Below are 9,287 nucleotides of genomic sequence, written 5' to 3'. Positions count from 1 at the left end.
GAGTGCCATCACATCATTAAATCCAAGTAATCTAGAAGACCTGGAAAAATGAGACGATTATTTCTTGCTACAATATCGTAATGAAGAGCATTCAGAAAGTCATCACAGTCCAGCTAAGCTCTTTAAACTTCGCATACGTCTTGCATACTACTTGTACAAATATCATCATCAGAAGTGCATTTTTATCGACGAAATGACTAGCGATCATCTACGGGGATTATAATTCATAGAGTGAGTGGTCGGATTGTAAACATTGTTGATTTAAACAACCATTCAGTTCGCAGCAGACATAGAGATCAAGTGAAGGTTGATGAAGTAGATGTTCCTGATTTTAATTCTGATAATTCGCGAACTAATACTTATTCCATAGACAATTCTGAACTTCAGATACATGGTTCCAATTTTCATTCTAATGATTTCCCTGTTACTAATAACTATTTGGATAATTCAGAATTTGGGAACGACGAAGAATGTAAAAGTCAGATTGCTAAACAACGGAGATCCGACAGAATCGCAAATAAACCAAGACTACATCATAGACACATAGACTAACAATCAACGTGTGGAATGTGTGGCAAACAACGAACCCACTTACTGTTCAGTTAAAAATTTATGTAATGTTTAAATTTATCATAATAATACACTACAATGTCACACTGTGTACTCTGAATTTAAGTTCTTGATTGTGTCTTGTTGAAATTCTAAACTTATTGGGATTAGATCTATTTAGTCATATGATTGAAAATTCTCAAGTATTTTCGATAATCTTTCAATGCAGCTGCTAGGTTCGAAAACGTCTCCCTTCACTTTAAACTTTGATGTTCCATCTACTTCTCAAAGCCATGTTAGGACTAGGGTCAGAATCCTCCAAAGAAACTTTCCATTTGTCCCAAAGTCTCCATGTTGCCTGTAGCGAATGTTCTGTGCCTCGTTTAAGCCGATGAGATCTCTTTCCAGGTGTGTATTGTGCTTATGGTACGTTGTGTTTGACGGCTACCTGAATAACAAATCTCACTATCAACCAGCGGTCATCCACTAGTCCACACCTCTCATGTGACCAAGGAAATTGCTAAGGATTTCCATTATAGAAGTGTTGTCTCCCCTGCAGTTGTGTCCTCCTAAAGTACCTCATTTGTTGCTACATTATATATCAATGTACCTTAGTCACTGCCCCAATAACTGCTTGCAAGTGAACGTACTCAATCACAAGATGGTAAATATTTCATAATTTGTAGGTTTTTCTTTTACACCCAACTCGAAGTGTTATCCATATGTATAGACAATCCCGAAATTCAAATTGTGGAGGCGTGTTATATACGAAACCACATTGTAGAGGATGTGTCCTGTTTGTTGACATAAGGAGACGGATTGTCGAAGCAAACAGGACCAAACCTTTCAGTGGAGACGTATTTTCTTGCATTAATATACGATAAATCGAGTTTAAACAAATCGGAATATGTGTGAATCCACATCAATATTCTTTGAAAAAGTGCTTGATTACCTAGAATAAATTATAAATCACGTCTATTATAATAGCGATCTGTTTGTCATTAACTCCACTGCATTTGATATCTAGTATTTCTCAGCCGAAGTTGGAGGGGTCTGTAAAGATTGCAGAATTTTCATAATATCTAACATTACTTGATCTTAGCTAGACCACCTTTGAAGAGTGGAAAGTAATAGACACCTGTTTCGTCATGTTGTGAGACTTCTCAGCAGCGATCAACCACGACTCCGCCACAAAAGATGAAGTCCAGAAACTTCAATCTCGCAGGCAAACGCCCCACCTCTAGACTACTGACTTAGCATTCATCGCTGTATATATCCACCTTTAAATGTTCATACGTGAGACCGAAGGCACACTAAACATGAAACTTACCTACCAACTTTGGAAAACTCAGTCTATGTTTATGGGCTGACATAAAGAACACGACTAGTAGTGTAATTTCAAAAAATATCACAACGTCAATGCGGAACCAGTCGAAGAGCACGTCATGGATAAACAAAGCCCTAAATGTCATTTTCAAAGAAAGAGGAAAGCTTGGTATGACCTTCAGAAAGTGTGAAGGCACTTAAGCACCTACTACTGTAGTAGGACCCGACACGACAGGAGTCTGGAATTCCTGGTGGCCTTAAAGCTTTTTGAAGGTCCGCACGTGAAGCGATAAATTTTGACGGTTGGTAAGGGTTTTGTGATGCATAATTCTCAAGTTAACAACCTTTCAAGAAACCCCAAAGGGCATATCAGAATGTGATCTGGCGAGGATGTTTGGCCGAACACTAGTTAGTGGGATACCAACAAAAACCAGATTATTCAGTATTAATTTAAAGTTGTTACGTGCTATATATTTTGTAGAATTGTTCACTCTTGTGTTTTGTACTCTAAAAAACAACCAAATCAGACACAAAATTAATGGGTTCGACCTTAAACAATGTAAGAGACAAGGTCAAATATTATCTGGGTTAGTAAGCATCGAGGAAATCATTACTCCAAGTACTTGATCAATGCAGACTGAAAGAAAATAGGTTGCACATTTCAATATTCCTAAGATTATAAGCAGCTCTCAGGCGATGTGATGACATTTGATTTCGATCACTGATTTTAACCATGACTACGGCATGACAACGGCAGAGAAGCCCAATAAAATACACACAAGTGTCAGTTTATCTCGATTATTCTGGCCCGTCAATCCGACAAGCTATACAGGCGAAAAACGTTTAGAGGGCAGCTTCCACAGAAATTGTCAATTTCTTTGAATAGAAATTAATTTATAACTTTATAAGCAGATAGTGCTTTAGAGGAGCAGCATTTTTAATGAGACTGTAAACCATCAACATTGATGATCTATTTCGAATGATTGGAGGCCTACTCGAGTTAGACGTGAACAGTGTAACGAACAAGCTAACTTCGAAGTCACACCTCGCGATCAGCACCTTACGTGGATTGCCCCATCGACGTATCAAGGGACCATGGATGCTCTGAAGTCTGTACAACACAAAGGAAGTTATTACAGGAATGTATTAGTTAAATTAGGTACAAGCGAAAGTAGAACCTCTTCCGCATGGACCAGTTCATGGAGTATGATTAACTGATGAGCGCTGATTGTCCTTGACCTTGACGATGATCGATGATCTGTTCGATATTTAGTGACCTAACTGCCGGATGATTTGGCTAGGGTTCAGTGACATTTCACTGGCTCTACAAGACTTTCCAATTTCTAACTTTAATCAATACATGACATTGTGTGATCATTTTTCATTGCTTTCAATGGATAACCGTCACACACTCGGTGTAATTGAACTCCACTCGTCAAAAAGATACAAATTTTAGGCTGGATTTAAATGGATGAATGAAGCAAAATATTTCAAAAGGTGGATTAAGCTTAACATTTCAAATGATCTGGGAATATTTTCATACCCCTGAATATATATATATATATATATATAATCGAAATTTTATTATAGATTAACGTTGCATACCTGATTAGAATTATAATAGCTGTCGGATAGGAATATGACAGATATGAAAAAAGATATGGAAATTGACTTGAACAGATTAACTTAAAGAGATTTTCTCACTAACTTATCATTCTACTTGTAGTCTACTTGTTATTCTGTCAATTCTCAGCATTTCGATAATTCATAACAATTTTGTTTCACAAAATACTGAAGTATAAAAGATTTGTATCTACTTAAATTCTTCCTAATAATAATTCTCATAGTAAATAATTAAATTAATGGATATTGGGTGTCAGTGTAGTCCAAGAAGAACTGTTTTCCCTAGATCGTACTGATCAATTGTATTTATCGTCAGTTTTGTCAACTATATATATATATATATATATATATATTCTGATCATTCATCTTACGATGTTATTTCACTTATAAACTGATTCAAGTTAACATTTCATATGAGTCAGCTCCAACATTAACGATTCGATTGGATTTTATATGACAAACAGCATTCCTTGATTCACATGTTACAGTTTTTAAAATAATGTACTCTGCCTTAAACTTGGCCAATCTTCTTTTGTGGATTATTAATTTGGATTTATAATTGTATAACCTGATGAGAAATTATTGAAAAGAATATTCTTTATTCATATAATTGGGTTTTAATATGATGGAAATTTTTCAGCGTTTATTGAAGCCATAGTCATACGAAGATTCAAACTCCCTTTGTGTATTCAAAAACGGTTTGTTCTCTCCTTAAACCTACCCTGGTAATATATCAGCTTATTATCCAGAGTGATTAGGTGTCAAATAGTTTTCACATTATTTTATTATTATTATCCCTGTCTATTCTTACCCCCCATTTCCAGTCTAGTTGACCTTTTATTTTTACATATAAATGTTCTTAACAAGTATATGTGTGATCATATTGTTTGAAATGTATCGCGCTAATATATCACATAGTTCCGATAATCTTCGTCTTATTACATTATCGATATTTATCGTATTTCTACTAGTTTTCCTTATGGGGTTCGATCTCGTCTCTTACACATAGCAGAAGCTATAGGAATTCGATCCAACAATCCAAGCCTTTGTGCTCATAAGAAATTTGTATCACCCTTATCTCTCCCTTGGCCTTAATAAATAATTTTATTTTCCATACTCTTCGTTTATTTTTCTTCACCCCATCCTACCAATTATTTATTTATTTTTTTAAATATTCGTTTCACGGTCCAACTATTTGAACACCTCTTATTACGTAATCTTATAGTTTTTATGATTGTTATTTCTGTGTCTATATTTTTTTCTGATAATTAACCTAGTTCCTATTATGTAACATTGATTCAAGCCTTTATTATTCTTATCACAACTAGTACACCCGTCATCACACTACCAATTTGTACTTTTCACTTATTGTTTTTAGTTATGTAATCTATTTCACTGTTATCATTGACTCATAAACTGCCTTGATTGGTTTAATAACTTCGTATATTCATATAAATATTACTGTATATTAGAGCAAAGCCTGATGAGAATCTAATCGAAAACAATATTGTTCGCCCATATATGTTGTTCTAAATCACGATATGGGAATTTTTCAAATAATCATATTGTTTCTGAAGTAGGTACCTGATCGACTGATGATTGCCTTATAAATAAAGAAAATAAATAGTGATCATGTTCCACAATCGTAAGTCTAAATTAATCACCAGAATCAGTGGCTGATTTTCAGGTTTATACATTATTTTAAACACAATATATAAATTTCGAATTATCAGAAGGGGTTTTGTGGAGATTTAGTATTTTTCATAGTAGAAAGCACGAGTTAATTGAAGCTAGACCACCATGGAAAATCTGGAAACACTGGAGGGCCGTTTCGTCCTATTATGGGACTCCTCAGCAGTGCGCGAACCTGCCCTCGCAAGACTCGAACCCAGGACCTACCAGTCTCGAGCCGAAGCCCTTAACCGATAGACCACTGAGCTGGCATCCAACTGTGTTAATAATATGTTACTAATATGTTACCAGTCACAAATATTTAATTGAGTAATATGTGGTAGTACAAGTGAGTGTCATGTACTTTTCTCTGATTGATTTATACTCCGAACTCAGTGATAGTGACTGCTTGTAATTGTGTGGAATAAAGTCTAGCATTACACCAGTTTTTTATTTTTTGGTCTTGAATCATGTATCTGATGTAGAGTGATCTGATCATTGTATAGTGAATCGTTTGAGTATCCATTCCAGCAGAATGATATACTAGGTCATCCAATTCAGCCTTATTATTGTATTATCATATTAGCGTAGCATGCCACAAACAACAAAATACATTAATTTCCCATAATATTAATATCAGGTTTTGTAGATAAATAGAAATTAACAAATGAGATTTCTGGATAGCTATAGGTAATATGAAGTAAGAGAAAAACGATAGACATCTGTTTCATCCTAGTACAGGACCCCTCAGCAATGATCATCCACGATTCTGACACATAAAATCCAAACCAATGTATTTTGTCACGTACGCGAACTCCTAAACTCTAGACTACTAAGTCAGCATCCATTTGTGTACATGTATTGCCTCACCCGATACACAATATTACGTGAACATGTTCTATTGTATACTGTGGATAACTGTTACAAAAATGGCATGGTTAAACTCCTGATGGTCATGGCTTCTCACTATTATCATTGTTACTTTGTAAGTATAAACGAAATGTTTACAACAAAACTTACGATGGTAAGCAGAGATGGATAGTGGCTAGCAGTGGAATCCAGGACGCGCGTTTCGGCCCATCTGGGACTCGTCAGCCGGATGTACCTGCATCTCAGAATTGATGTTCACTCTGGAACTCGAACCCAGTACCCTCGCCTCAAATGCCATCGCGTTATCCACTAGGCCGCTGAGTCTTGATAGCCACTTGCTTGTGCGATGAGGTGATGGGAAGATTCGAACAAACAATACTAAATGAATTTAAAACTTACGATGTTATTCTTACACAAACTTATTTTAAACAGTAATTAGTTGATCAGCATGAGATATTACATCATTATTTGTGATATATTTTCTGTATACACCTATTACTTGTGTATTCACTATTATTGTTTTGTTTAAATGATGTATGTTGATTTGATTATTTCAGCAAAACAATAATGATAATTCTATCTCGGTATGATATTAACATTTGTTATTGTTTTACTGGATACAGTAATATACTACTTAAAACAATACATCAGTAGGCTACAATCATTTTACCACATTATAGATGGACATTTGTATCACGATTATTAAAGTGTATCATTTAGAGATTAGAATTAGTTACTTTTATTTACTTATTCCTTGAATAGATTTCATATTCATATTTAAAGTTTTTAAAGGTAGGAAATAATGATGTTGATTGTAATGGCTTTGGAGATTTTGAGAAGACGAAGCCATAAACCATATGGCAGATTTGATGGAATACACTGAATAACTTTAAAAGCATATTTCAAGTCAACTCTATATCCTATGTTTACTGACAGAGCGAGAATTTAACTCTAAACCCCCATTAACTATCCTTTGCTCAAGCATTCCGGATGGTTTTATGCTATACCATGTCAGACTGGAGGGTACATCTTGTTATTCGTATTATTGTTATTATTAATTAAACGTGCATATATTAAACTGGAGCCACGATGGAAATTTAATTGAAAGGAAATATTTCTTTCTTCTATCCATGTTATCGGGAATAAAAAAGGATCTTTTTGGTTGCTTACAAAGTGTGAAAGACTATTTAACAACAAAATTCACGTGAAACCCCCTGTCTGTGCTACTGTGAAACGGAGGGAGTCATTGTTTTTAACTGGTAATGGTTTTAGGTAACATCACAGTTCAAGAATAGTAAACAAGTAACCTATAGTGTAAATGAATAAACTGATTAAAATCTAAAATAAATTACATCAGTCTATGCAGACAATGGTTCATTTTTGATTTTGAATAGATTATGTAGAATTTCATGATTCTCACTTTATTATTTCTTATCCTACTTGTAAGCAGACCGAATAAGATTTTCAAAAACTAGGAATTGAGCTCAGTAGGTGGTATCAAAATATCCTTTGTCTACTTATTTTTTTTTCAAAAGAACACAGAAACATTTACAATTGACTGATCACTAAGTGTTGATCAATGTCATGTATGTCAGGTCCTTCTTAGTGCAGATCGAATCCTATCGATCAAGTTGCAATATGGCCACCAGTCTAGGTGACTCGACAGTACGTGCACTATATTGAGATAAGATGGTGCGTGTAGATAGTCAACAGGAAACCCTGGACCTAGGTTTCGTGCTACTTGACGCTCGTCCGTGCTCTTTAAAACTCTACAATAATACGTTCATGTAATTTTAAAGTCAGTTGATGTTTTTAGTATAAATAGAACCATGTTTACTCTGTGGAACAATTAGATACATAGCTATTATTACATCTGAGTAGTACATCAACTGTGATAACGATAATCTGATCAACAGGATTTGATCAGCATTAAGAATCAGAAAAAATAAAATTCATACAATTTAATAAGCAACAATTTTAAGATAAATCTATAATATTAAACTTTCAAAATATGTTTTGTAATATAATAGAATACCATTACAACATTTAGCTAATCATTATTCCGTGATTAGATCATTCCTATATTTTTATGTCGGTACAACGCTGATGGGACGGCTTCGAGAAGTACGACACAAGATGTTTAAAAAGAGCCAAAGAGTTTCCACCTGATGGAGTTTTCTAGAATATCGACGTGACATGCTACGATTGGATGGTAGTATATCTTTCTTCACTGCGTATTGTGTGAGTTATAATGATGTTATATCTAACGTTAATATCTATAAATAGACATAATTTTCTGTACATTTTCTATTCTTATACAACAATTACTTTTTCCTGATTATTCTGTCTTTTGATTTGCGATTGTGGAGTTCTATACATTCGGGTTCCGTTAGTTCTATATCGTACTCTGTATATAGTCAAGTAGATAACTTAACAAGAACACATTCAGGATGATAATTAAATAATCAATTGAATAATCAAACAGACCGAATATTCCAAAATATAGTTCAGTGATCAAAAATAAGAAAATTAAATACTTTTCTATTACTAGAAGAGGGTTTTCTGGAGATTTTAGTAATTTTATATAATTGAAACCATGATTCAATTGAAGCTAGACCACCATGGAAAACCTGGAAGCACTGGACGGCCGTTTTGTCCTATTGTGGGATTCCTCAGGTATTTCCCGGGGTTATAATGAGAGGCAGTAACCTGTGGAATTCAACGAGGTTTGTTGGAAGATATAAACTCACTGAAGACATTGGTGAATGGTTGCTCTATTTCGTGGATTGGTTGAAGTTAGACATTAACACTATTGGATGCCGGCTCAGTGGTCTATCGGTTAAGTGATCTGGCGCGAGACTGGTAGGTCCTGAGTTCGAATCTCGCGAAGTGGGATCATGGATGAGCACTGCTAATGAATCCCACAATAGGACGAAACGACCGTCCAGTGCTTCCAGGTTTTCCATGGTGGTCTAGCTTCAATTGAATCATGGTTTCAATTATATAAAATTACTAAAATCTCCAGAAAACCCTCTTCTAGTAATAGAAAAGTATTTAATTTTCTTATTTTTGATCACTGAACTATATTTTGGAATATTCGGTCTGTTTGATTATTCAATTGATTATTTAATTATCATCCTGAATGTGTTCTTGTTAAGTTATCTACTTGACTATATACAGAGTACGATATAGAACTAACGGAACCCGAATGTATAGAACTCCACAATCGCAAATCAAAAGACAGAATA

The sequence above is a fragment of the Schistosoma mansoni genome, chromosome 1 (genome assembly GCF_000237925.1).
Source record: "Schistosoma mansoni strain Puerto Rico chromosome 1, complete genome".
NCBI lineage: Eukaryota > Metazoa > Platyhelminthes > Trematoda > Strigeidida > Schistosomatidae > Schistosoma > Schistosoma mansoni.
This window is presented reverse-complemented; position numbering follows the sequence as displayed.